Source organism: Pan paniscus, chromosome X, assembly GCF_029289425.2.
Source record: "Pan paniscus chromosome X, NHGRI_mPanPan1-v2.0_pri, whole genome shotgun sequence".
Taxonomy (NCBI): Eukaryota; Metazoa; Chordata; class Mammalia; order Primates; family Hominidae; genus Pan; species Pan paniscus.
The window spans coordinates 62,981,149-62,994,633 of NC_073272.2; the positions used below are offsets into that span (position 1 = coordinate 62,981,149).

Genomic DNA, 13,485 nt, shown 5'->3' on the forward strand with positions numbered 1-13,485 from the left:
GTCCCTTGCAATGGATAATGACGGCCTCTAGTGGTAGTTTAGCTGCCTCCAGCGGCTTGTGTATGAGTTTGCCATTTATTATGGCGGTTCTTTTTGTAGTTGGAAAAACCCCTTTCCTGCCAGATTACAGTGTGAGACTGTAGGACGTGGTATGCATATTTGGAATTGGTGTAAATGTTGACCCTCTTTCCCTTTGCTAGAGTGAGGGTCTTGGTTAGGGCAAATAGTTCCGCTTGTTGTGAGGTGATATGCGATGAGAGAGCATTGGATTCTAGGAGTTTGTTTTCGGCAATGATGGCATAGCCAGCTGCCAGATATGGTTCCTTAAAAGAGCTTCCATCAATGAACCATGTGGGTTCCTTCCGCAAAGGGGCTTCTGAAATGTGTTGGAAAGGGGAGGAGAGGGAGGCTAAGAGGTCTAGGCAAGAGTGGGGGATTCAGAATTGGAAGTACTTATAGGGAGGAGGGTGGTTGGATTTAGAATTTTACATCTCTGGAAGGTGTTAGAGGGTTGCTGTAAGCTGGATGGCAGGAGGAAAAGAAGAGATCAATGGCTCATGGGGTCCCATAAGTTATGGGAAGATGCAATAGTAATGTGCTGGTAGAGGGTGAGTTTTTGTGCCTCTGAGGCCAGCAATGTAGCTGCATCCAGAACTTTCAAGCATGGAGGCCAGCCTTGGATGATAGAGTCCAGTTTTCAGAAGTATGCAATGGCTTCTGGAGTGTTGCCACGGGTTTGGCAGAGAAATCCAAGGGCAAGGCCTTGATTACAATGAACATACAGGGTAAAGGGTTTAATGGAATTGGGTAGTCCTAGTGCTGGGACATTAAAAGGGCATCTTTCAGTTTTTAGAAGTGGGAGTTAATGGGCAAGCTGGGTCCAAATGTTCTAGGATGGACCCACGTGATGCCGTGCAGAGTGGTTTGGTCAACAGGCCAAAGTTAATGATCCACAGCTGGAAGTACCCCACAAGGCCCAAAAAGGAAGGGTCCTTCTTGGTGTGGGGAAGGGGCACATCCTGTATTAGCTCCTTCCATCGGGCTGGCATGGCTCAAGAATTAGGGGTTAGGGTGAGTTCAAGGTTAGTGACTTGGGTTTGGGCTACTTGAGCCTTTGTAGGTAAAACCTGATATCCCTGGCCATAGAGGAAATTTAGAAGTTGGGTGATGTGTTGATGGATAGATCAAAGGAGGGACTACACATAAGGAGGTCATTGATGTATTGAAGGAGGCTGCTAGGAGCAAGGGGAAGCTCGATTAGTTCCTTGGTGAGAGCCTGCCCAAATAGGAGGGGGCTATCCCGGAACCCCTGTGGGAGTACAGTCTGTTAGTTAGGTAGATGTGTGAGTATCTGGGTCTGACCAGGTGAAAGCAAAAAGACTTTGGGAAGCCAGATCCAAGGGAATAGTAAAAAAAAAAAAAAAAAAAAAAAAAGTCCCTTAGATCCAATACAGAGAAGTGTGTGCTAGATGGGGGAATATGGGAGAGTAGAGTATAGGGGTTGGGGGCCACTGGATAGGTTGGTACCTCCACTTGGTAAATGACATGGAGATCCTGGACCAAGTGGTAAAATCTGTCTGTTTTTTTGACAGCCAGGACAAGGGTGTTGTGGGGAGAGTTAACAGGTTTGAGAAACTGAGCTTGTAAAAGCTCACAGATAATAGGTTTGAGGCCCCTGAGGCTGGCTGGGCTAAGGGAATATTGAGGCTGATGAAGGAAAATGGAGGAGTCTTGGAAGGTTATTTTGACTGGGATGTGATGTGTGGCTATTGTGGGTTTAGAAACGTTCCACACTTCTGGATTGACAGAAGGTAACAGAGTGGATAGCAAAGATGAGGGGGAGGAGAGGGAAGCATCTGGGCAGCAGAGTAAAATAAAAGGGGTAGAATTGCAGGAGGCTAGTCATATGGGGGCCTGGAATTTACTCAGTATATTCCACCCCAAGATAGGGGTAGGACACTAAGGGATAACTAAGAAGGAGTGGATGAAGGGGGTATTGAATAGGTTGCATAATAGGGGACCAGTATATGCCTAGAGGGGATTCCATTGACTCTCACAATAGAGATAGAAGAACTGAGGAGGGTCAAGAATATTCTGATAAAACTGAGTAACTAGTCCCCAGATCTAAAAGGAAGAGCATGGGCTTACCAAAGACTGACAGCGTTACCCTGGGTTCCGAGGTGGTGATGGCGGTGGGGGCAGCGGACCCTGGGCCCCGTCAGTCTTCAGCAGCCAGGTCTACAATGCTTGCCAGACTGGAACCAGGGTTGCAGGACCTGTTTGAGTTAGAGGTGGTCAAGCGGGGTGAAGTCTTGTTGAGCGCAATCTGACTTCCAGTGTCCCTTGATACCACAGATGAGGCAAGGTTTTGAGGGCGGCACAAGATTGGGGCAGACTCTTGCCCAGGGACCCTGTTGGCTACACTTAAAACAGACTCCTGATGGGGACTGTCATGAGGTTGAGGATTTTTGCATGCATTGGGGAATCCTGTTGTATGGCAGCTGACAGCATCTGGTATTTAGCCTGGTCTCTTTTAAGCTTTCGGGTTTTTATTTCTTCCTCTCTATTGTTAAAGACCTTGAAGGCTACTTTGATTAAGTCTCTTTGGGAGGTTTGAGGGCCATCCTCCAGTCTTTGGAGTTTCTTTTGGATGTCGGGGGCTGACTGGGAAATGACGTGTAAATGGAGGTAGATTCTGTCCTCGGCAGTGTCAGGGCTTAAGCTGGTATATTTAATTACGGCCTCTGAAAGGCAGGAGAAAAAAAGAGTAGGGTTTTTGTCAGGGGCCTTGAGTGATTTCTTTATCTTTTCATACTTGACAGTCATAAGGGCGGTTTTATTCATGCCAGTTAGGAGGCATGTTATCATATGGCCTAGTTTCTGTCTGTCTGCAGAAGCCGCCTGATAATCCCAACTGGGGACAGTACTGGGAATAGCGAGGGTTGTGACTGGGTTATGGGCAGCATCTTGTCCGTGGAGGGTGTCTGCTTGGGCCTGATCCAGATATGTTCCCTGTTCTCCAGGGTGAGGGAGGAGGAGAGGATGACAGAAATGCCATGCCAGGTAAGGTCATAAGATTGAGTGATATACAGAAATTCCTTGTGGAAGGATGTGGGGTCTGTGGAAAAGGAGTCAAGTCTCTTTTCAAACTGAGAGCCATCAGCTACAGAGAAAGGAACATGAACTCAGACTATGCCTTCAGTCTCCATAACATCCCCCAATGGGGGGACTTTAGAGGGCCTCTGGGCCTGTGCCTGGTTTTCAGCAGCAGAAGGGGGCTGAGTATGAGATCAGTTATGGTGGGGAGAGGGTAGAGGAGATGGGGGATAGGAATAAGGGGGTGGGGGAGCCGAAGGGGAAGGAGGAGGAGACGGTGGTGGGAGTGGGGCTGGGGGGCCGGTGGGGATTCGTCGTCTGGATAAAAATCAGAGGAGGAGGAGGAGGGCTTGTCTGGAAGGGGCGGCATTTTGGCAGATTTCTTGTTTAAGAGGAGCAGCTGGTAAGGTGAACAGGACTGATAGAGGGAATTGGCAAAAGCCTGGATATAGAGCATCTTGGACCACTTGCCATTGTGCTAGAGGACATTTTCTAAATCATGTTGAATTTGGAAGTCAAAAGTCCCATCTGGGCCAGCAGCCATCATTGTCCAGCTTATAATGGGGCCAGGCCACATTACAAAGGAAAATAAGGCATTTAGTTTTAATGGAGTCGGCCAAGCCCAGTGCTCGGAGGTTCCAGATGAGACATCTGAGAGGGGTGTCTGGAGGGGATTTCGAGGAGCCCTGCCCCATATGAGTGGCTGGGAGGGTGAAAAATGTGGAGTAGGGGAGTGAGTATCCCAATTCTAACCATGAGAAGGGATGGAGAAGAGCCGGGGTGCTCCCGTAGCTCTTCGCGGTCCCCCAGAAACCAGAGTGGTCAGAGCGTGAGCATTCTGAGGGCATCCCCTGAGAAGGCAGGCCAGGGTCACCCAGTGGTGACCGGGGAATCCTCTTACCTGGCGCTGGGGTTTTCTGGCTAACAGGCAGAAATATGAGAGGAATCCAGAGGGTGGAAAGGGAAACTCACCCACAATTGGAGGCCGGTGTTGGATGCAATGGGAGTGGTCCTTGCCAGAGCCACAGAGAGGAAAGAGGGGGAAGGAGAAAGCCGTGGGAGGATGGGGCCGAGAGAAAGAATTCCTCCGTAGAAAGACGAAAGTGGACAGGGCTGGGAATCAGGGGCCAATCAGGATTTGGGAATTAGCCCGGGGCGAGCTGCCGCTGCCTCTTGCTTCCCAGGTTGCAAGGAAGTACCTCTCCCTTGTGGGATCTAGACCCCATCCCAGGTTTTGGCACCAAACGTTAGAACGAAAGGGAGAAGGGAATGGAGCAGAGGCAGCTCAAGGGCAACACAGGTTTATTGGGAGAAAGGCCTGCAGATAGGGGGTACTAGCTAGCGTCGGAGCCCCAGTCCTTCTTACAGGCTGGGGCAGTTCTAGGCCTGGGCAGGAGAGGTCGGGGATTGTTGAGAAAATGGGGCGGGGGTGGTGTGTTTGGCTGCTGATAAAGGAAGGAATTTACTGCGGTCAGGGGTTAGGCCTGGAACCTGTCTGACAGGATGAATTTATTGCCCTCAGGGTTTAGGCCTGGGACCTTTCCAACAGGATGTTTCTCACAGCTCAGGCGCTGGTGGAATTTTCCATTCTGACCAGAGTTTGTAAAATGGTGGTAGTCTGCAAAATGGCGTGGCTTGGGCTAACACGACCAACATGCATCAATTTCACAGACAAAATATTGGGCGGAACACCCCAGGATAATACACAAAATGAAACTCTTTTGGTAAATACTGAAAACATGCAAAACAACATAAATGTTATTTTTATATACTAAAATATGTACTAGGATCTTAATAATATACATGGAAAAATAAACACAAGGAGAGGGAAATGGGATTACATTATAGCACAAAAAGTATTTTAATTTCATTTGTAATGAATTATTTGTTTAAAGAGAAGCTAAAGCAAGTATAAAAATGTTATAATTTAATAGTTGGATGGTATGCATTTAGGAATTTATGTTAATCCCTTTACTATTGTGCCTGTTGGAAATATTTCATTATTAATGTTAAATATTATTTTGCAAAGATAAAAAGGTATATTAATAAATTTATAGCGATATAAATACATAAATATGATAAATAATAAATCAATTATAGTAAAATGTTAATATTAGAAGGTTATATTTGGATGTTCAAAACCTAATTCTTTCAATATTTCTGAACGTTTAAATATTTTATAATAAAATGTTTGAGTAAAATAATAATGGATCAATTTCTGAAATGAAATGAGCAAATGATACAATAAAGTGAATATTTATTTCTAACAACCCAGCAGTTGTTTGTGTTATCTATAAATCAATGATAGGGTGAAATAAAACCTCTCGGATTGGAACAACAAATATGTGTGGTAAAATTTCGATACTAGCATGCAATTCACTTAAATGAAAAAGAAACAAGGAAAATATTTATCCCAATATTGCCAATACAAAGAAATAAAAATGAAAAATAATTAAAAATTGGACAAGCACTAAAAGCAGTATTTTAAAAAGTCTATTTTAAATACCATATAGAAGATGAATCTAAGAAATATACACATACTTTATTTTCCTCAAGATTACTGACTAGAGGTTTTTCCAACGTGCCTAATCCATTTAGATGAGCAAAAATAGTGGTTCTTCTCTGAAAATTATATAACAAGGACCACAGCAGTTAAGCAGAAAAATGAAAAAAAATTCTGAATCTGGGAAACAGAAGGAAGGCATGAAGTTCTCTTGGCTGGGACCAGCTAAATACTGGGTACGAATCCCCAACATGGGAAAGCATGAGTGAGTGCTTCTCTGCAGTTCACTTTTCCACTGGGGAATGGTGAAATCCAGACCACAGGAGAGCACCTTAACTCTCTGAATCCCTAGATCTAACTTGGGTAATGGCCGGGAGCCTATAAGAAGGAACTGCTCTGGGAAGTGTTCCATGTACTTCCCCAGACTTGGGTACCGAAAGAAAAATGACATTCTAGATTTTAGCTCTTAGCAAGCTCTGTGGGGTCAAGGGAGCTTGAGGCAGTGGCAGTCTTGGCATTAGAGAGACTTGCACTGGGGCACGGACAACTAGGGCTCAAACGGGAGGAGCTCCCACAGCCAGAACAGAGATATGAGTGTAGTGTGGACTCCAGCTACTGGTACCAGAACTGAGCTTCTCTTCTAGGACCAGAGAAGGAGGAGAATTGCCTGGGAGGCATGGTATTGACCAAGTCAGTGACTTCTAATACTAGGGACTTTGTTGGAAACAAGAAGCAAATTGTAGTGACTAGCCAAATATTCAAACTGCTTACCACAATTGGTACAGGAGAGTGAATGATGTCAAGTCTGGGGTGTGAGGGGGACGCACATTTCACTTCCACTGGCTAAGAATGTGGCACTGGCACCACCCCTCCCTCTCTGTGCTGAGACCTTGATGAAGAAGCAGTTGTCCCTCACCCATGCATTCTTCCAGAGGCCCGAGTACCATGATGCCACCCCCAACAGGGCTGGTGCTTTAATCCACCATTGAGGATCCTGAGTGTAGGTTTCCCATGCCTGGTTCCAGTTAGTTTCAACTCCAACCCAAGGCAGAACATGAGACTCATGACCCTGAACATTCCATGGTATCATGCACCACCTGGGCCACTTGAGCAATTTTCTCAGATAAAGAGGTTGGGCATAAACACTTCTGCTATCACTTTAGCTGGCTCTAACCTGCAGGCACCAACTACTGGCATGGAGGTAAATCTGCACAGCTCATTACAATAACAGCTGACATAAGAGCACAACGCTCAGGAATGATAAAATGTTTTTATGACCACTGCTACCTGCATGAGGCATGCCACCTCAGCTGTTCACTTCAGGAAATCATGAGAGCACTCACCCATTTAGTATACTTGGCATTTGAGAAAGATTACTGGCTTTTGAGAAAGATCATATTAAGGGTATTTAGAAGCAAGGAAATCATACAATCTTTGCCACTGAACACAGCCAAACAGCCTTACACAACATACACCAGAGTCACATCAAGAATAGCCTCCCCCATGAAAGTACATTCAGAAATAAAAAAAGACTAATACTCCAGATATGCAGTGATCAATGTAAAGATACAAGAATCATGAAAAAGCAAGGTATTATGACACTTTCAAAGGATCGCAATAATTCTCTAGCAATAGATTCTAACAAAAAATCCTCAAAATGCCAAATAAGTCAGAACATTGATTTTTAAAAAGCTCAATGAAATGCAAGAAAAAATCTGAAACCAATACAAAGAAATACAAAATCAATTCAGAATATAAACAATCAACTTATCAAGAATATAAATATCTTTAAAAAATCATGTCAAATTTTCAACAATATACCAGAACAAGCAAAATAAAGAATCTCAGAACTTGAAGACAGGTGTGTTGAAATAGCCCATGAAGACAAAAACTTTTAAAAAGAATAAAAAAGAATGAGAAAGGCCTTCAAGACTCATGGGACTAAGAGCTACCAAACTTTCAAATTATTTGTATTCCCAAAAAGGAATAAAAATTTTAAAAATGATATAAAACCTATTTAAAGAAATAATTGATGAAAGCTTCCAGATTATGCAAAGAAATGTAGACATACACATACGGGGGGACCAACAATCTCTTGGAAAATACATTATAAAAAGGAATTCACTATAGCATACTCTCATCAGACTGTCTAAAAAATGTGAAAAAAAGAATTGTAAAATTATCAAGAGAAAAGTGTCTACTGACCCACAAGGAAACCCTATCAGACTAAGTGAAGACATACTAGCAGAAAACTTAAAAGTCAGAACAGAATGGGATAGCATTATCAAACGCTTAACAAAAAGCTGCAATCAACAATTTTATATCCAGCTAGATTAAGCTTCAAAGAAGAAGAAATAATTTCCAGAGAAGCAAATGCTGAGGAAATTCATCACCACTGCACTAACTTATGAGAAATGCCCAAAGGAATCCTAAACATGGAAATTAAAAGTCAATATTCACCATCATGGAAACACCCAGAAAAAGTAACCTCACAGGCATTATAAAACCATCACACAAAGATGAAGAGAAATAAATCAAATGGTGATTCAATACAATAACACTAAAGACTAACAGAATTTATAAAACAGCTGGATAATACTTTTATTTATTTATTTATTTTGAGACAGAGTCTCACTCTGTTGCCCAGGCTGGAGTGCAGTGGCGCGATCTCGGCTCACTGCAAGCTCCGCCTCCCGGGTTCACACCATTCTCCTGCCTCAGCCTCCCCAGTAGCTGGGACTACAGGCGCCCGCCACCACGCCCGGCTAATTTTTTGTATTTTTAGTAGAGACGGGGTTTCACCATGTTAGCCAGGATGGTCTCGATCTCCTGACCTCGTGATCCACCCGCCTCAGCCTCCCAAAGTGCTGGGATTACAGGCATGAGCCACTGCGCCCAGCCTGGAGAATACTTTTATACATTTTTATATTTTTAACAATATGACAGTAACTAAATGTAACATATCATTATTAACCCTGAATATAAATGGATTCAATGCTCCACTTAAAAGACACAGATTGACAAAATGGATTTAGAAAATTATGATCCAACCATACGAAGCTTACAAGAAACTCAGTTTACCTGTAAAGATACATTTAAACTGAAAGTAAAGTGTGAAAAAAAATTATGTACAAATAGAAACAGAAAGCAGGAGTCACTATATTTATATCGGATAAAACAGTCTTTAAATCAAAAACAGTAAAAAAAGGCAAGATAATCATATTATAAAAAATATGGCCAAGTCATCAATTCAGTAAGAGGATATAACAATTCTAAATGTATATGCACCCAAAACCAAAGCTTCCACCATTCATAAACAAATATTAGTAGACCTAAAGAAGAGATATACAGCAATTCATTAATAATGGGGGACCTCAATGCCCCACTTACAGCACTAGACAGATCAATGAGACAAAAAATACAACACGGAAACTTTGGATTTATGTTGAATTTTAGACCAAATGGACCTAACAGGCATTTATAGAACATTCTACCCAACAACTGAAGAATATACATTCATTCTTCTCATTGCACATGGAACATTTTCCAAGACAGGCCATATGTTAGGCCACAAAACAAGTCTTAACACATTTTTAAAAACTGTAATCATATCAAGTATCTTCTCAGACCACAATGAAAAAAACAGAAATACCAAGAGGAAACACTGAAAATATACAAAAGCATGGGAATTAAACAACACACTCCTGAATATTTAGGTCAATAAAGTTAAGACAGAAATTTAAGAAAATCTTTGAAATGAATACAAATGGAAATATATACCAGAACTTCTGGGATATAACAAAGCGAAGAAACTTTATAGCAGTAAATGCCTACATCAACAAAGTAGAGCAATAAAAAAATAACAACCTAATGTTACACCTCAAGAAACAACCAAACCAAGAACAAACCAAACCCAAAATTAGCAAAAGAAAATAAATAAATAAATAAATAGATAAATAAATAAATAAATCAGGGCAGAACTAAATAAACTACATCAAAAACCAAACCAATATAAAGTAATCAATAAAACAAAAAACTCACTCTTCAAAACAAAAAAGGTTTCTTTTTTGTTCTGATAAACAAAACAAAACAAAATAAAACAAAAAGAATTGATAAACAGAACTGATAAACCACTAGCTAGACTAACCACTGCAATTCATACCATACACATAAAAATGATCATCGGATACTCTTTTGAACAACTAAATGCTCACAAACTTAACAACCTAAAGACAATAGATACATTTTGGGACACAACTAACCTCCCAAAAACTGTAAAAAAAAAAAAGAAATGGAAATCCAGAACAGATCAACAATGAAGAAGGAGATTGGAATAGTAATAAAAGAAAACCCCAAAAACAAAAAAATCCATACCCATACAGATTCACAGCTGAATTCTACCAAACCTACAAAGAAGAATTAATATGAATACTCCTGAAATTGTTCCAAAAATGTGAGGAGGAGAGAATTTCCCTTACTTCATTCTAAGAAGCCGGTATCATCCTGATATAAAAACCAAACAAGGACACAGAAAATAGAAACCAGAAAAAGTACAGACCAATAACACTGATGAACATTGAAGCAAAAATCCTCAAAAAAATACTAGTGAACCAAATCCAACAGCACATCACAAAGATACTACACAGTGATCAAGTGGGTTTTATAACATAGATGAAAGGATGGTTCAATATACACACATCAGTACATGTGATACATTATATAAAAATAATTGAGAATAAAAATCATATGATCATCTCAATATACACAGAGAAAACTTTTCATAAAATTCAGCATCCCTTCATGATAAAATACTCAATAAACTAAGAATAAAAAGAACATAACTCAAAATGACAAAGACCATATACAAGAAATGCAAAACCAACATCATAGTCGATAGAGAAAAGTTGAAAGCTTTTCCTCTAAGAACTTAAATAAGACAAGAATGCAACTTTCACCACTCATATTAAACAGAGAACTAAAAGTCCTAGCCAGAGCATTCAGGAAAGAGAAAGAAATAAAAGCCATCTAAGTTGGACAAGAGGAAGTGATATTATTGCTATTTGCAGATGTTATGCTTATGTATCTATAAAATCCTAAAGATTCAACCAAAAATTTCCTAGATTTGATAAATGAGTTCAATACAGATTTAGGATACAAAAGAAAGGTATAAAAATCAGTAGCCTATTTATACAACAATAATCTTAGCTGAGAACAAACTCAAGAAGGAAATTCCATTCACAATATCTACAATAAATGCTCAGGAATATATTTAACCAAGAAGGTGAAAGAAAAACTGCAAAACACTGACAAAATAAATTATAGATAATACAAATGGAAAAACATCTCATGCTCATGAATTGGAAAAATTAATACAGTTAAAATGACCATACTGACCAAAACAATTTAGAGATTAAATCCAATCATGTCAAAATATAAATGTTATTCTTTCACAGAATTAGTAAAACAATAGTGAAATTCACACAAAACCAGAAAAGTGTGTAGATGGCCAAAGCAATCCTAAGTGAAAAGAACAAAGGTGGAGGCATCACATTACCTGACTTCAAATTATACTACAAGGCTATAGTAACCAAACAGCATGAAACTGGTATGAAAATAGATACATATGTTAATGGATCAGAATAGAGGACCCAGAAATAAAGCCACATGTCTACAGCCAACTGATCTCTGACAAAGTTGACAAGAACATACATTGAAGAATGACACTCTTTTCAATCAATGGTGCTGGAGCTCTTGCACTAACACTGAACAGAAAACAGTGGATACTTCCCAGCCTTGAGCAGCCACTCCTGATTGTGGAGCACTGAGACGGTGCCCAGACTTGTGCCTGCCAGAAGCCCACCCTTGAGCCAGCACCATCTCCAGCATGACCACGTGCCCCGTGAACCAACATCTGAGTCAAAAACATTGCCAGCATGTCTACAGACACCATCAGGGGCTGCCTGTACCTCTCTCCCACCCTGCATTGCCTTCACCACTGTGGTGAACATTTGCAGAGAGGCAGGCACCCTGGCACCAACTTACCACACTGCTGCAGCTGCTGCTACTGCTGCTGCTGGCATATGTGAATGAGGAAGGATCTGGCTGTAAACATACTATAAAATGCTTTGGCTGACACTACCCATTGGAGTGTAGTGAACAGCAGTGCAGGAGCACCTTGGCCCTCATAGTGCAGTAAATTCCTAAATTCAAGGAGGCAGAGAACAAAGTTGAGACCCAATACAAGTTCCCCACAGTTAGAGAATGCAGTCCAAAAGTTGGGAGGTAAGCGCTGGCCACCTAAAATCTTTCAGAAATGAAGCCAGTTGGCTGTAAGGACTAAGATCTGAATTTTTTTTTAATCTTGTCCAAATTCCTATGTAAGGGATCTGAGGAGTCATGCCCTACAAACTATAAATTATCATCTGATGGGTTTTATTTAACCCTGTATATCGTGACTTACTTTCCAATCTGACTCTGGCATAACCTTATGTGACAAAGAAGAAAATAAAAATATTTTACCCCAAAATGCTTCATCATATTTTGAAATGGCCCTTCAAAACCATCCTTTGTGGGGGAAATTTGCATATGTAAAGACTCTCTAATAATATAGCTAGATCTTTTTCTTCCAGGCCCTCCCAATCCTGAAGATATTAACTGAGATTCTAGCACCTTTTAAAGATCTGAATAGGAAATATTTGTCATCTATTGTCTGTAAGGGCAGCCACTATGAGACTTCAGAAACCTTGGTCTCCATAATCTTTTATCTTAACCTGAACATTTCCTTTCTATTAATCCCAGGTCTTTAGACAAACTCAACCAAGAGTAAACAAGAAAATGTTTAAATTTACCTATAGCCTGGAAGCCCCTTCTTCGAATTTTCCTGCCTTTCTCGACCAAACCAATGTATTTCTCAAATGTATTTAATTGATGTTTCATGCCTCCCTAAAATGTATAACACCAAGCTGCACCCCAGCCATCTTGGACACATGTTCTCAGGACCTCCTGAGGGCTGTATCACAGGCCATGGTCACTCATATTGGGCTCAGGACAAATCTCTTAAAATATTTTACGGAGTTTGACTCTTTTCATCAATGGCTGCATCCAACTTATACCACAATCAAGCCCTCAAAATAATTAGATAGGATAAAATAAAGTAAGCAACAGCAAAGATTGTAGGAAGATAAGCACAGAAAGAAGAGAAAGAATCAACCCAAGAATCCTGAAGACTCAAAAAGCCCGGGTACCTTCTTTCCTCCAAATGACCACATCACCTCTCCTGCAAGAGTTCTGAACCAGGTTGAGATGGCTGAAAGGACAAAAATATAATTCAGAATATGAATAGGAATGAAGATCATTGAGCTACAGGAGTACACTGAAACCCAATCCAAGGAAGCTAAAAATCATGATAAAACAATTCAGAAGTTGACAGACAAAATAGCCAGTATAGGAAATAACATTACTGTCCTGATAGAGCTGAAAAACACACTATGAGAACTTCACAATGCAATCATAAGTATCAATGGCAGAATAGACCAAGTGGAAAGAAAGAATCTCAGAGCTTGAAGCCTATCTTTTTGGAATAAGACAGGCAAACAAGAACAGACATAAAAAGAATGCAAAGGAATGAACAAAATCTTTGGGAGGTATGGGATTATGTAAAGAGACCAAATCTACGATTCAATGGTGTACCTGAAAGAGATGGGGAGAATGGAATCACTTGGAAAACATTTCAGGATATCATCCATGAGAACTTCCTCAACCTAGATAGAAAGGCAAACATTTAAATTCAGGAAATGCAGAGAAGCACAGTTAGACACTTTACAAGAAGATCATCTCCAAGACACATAATCGTCTAATTCTCCAAGGTCAAAATAAAAAAAAAAAAT

General features: G+C 40.7%; 1 protein-coding gene across 12 annotated transcripts in view; it reads right to left on the bottom strand.

Annotated features, from left to right (window-relative positions):
- Positions 1-13,485, bottom strand: part of SPIN4 (spindlin family member 4) — a 215,906-nt gene that overhangs the window by 83,058 nt on the left and 119,363 nt on the right. For 8 of the 12 annotated variants that reach the window (XR_008622830.1, XR_008622831.2, XR_008622828.2 and 5 more), the window contains one exon: positions 2,149-2,276. The exons of 1 other annotated variant lie outside the window; for it this stretch is intronic. The gene's annotated coding sequence lies outside the window, so the exon portion shown is untranslated. Of the gene's footprint in view, positions 1-2,148; positions 2,277-12,843; positions 12,906-13,485 lie in introns of all 12 variants that reach the window. 3 more of the 12 variants (XR_010111302.1, XR_008622827.1, XM_055106624.2) reach the window with 1 other exon arrangement.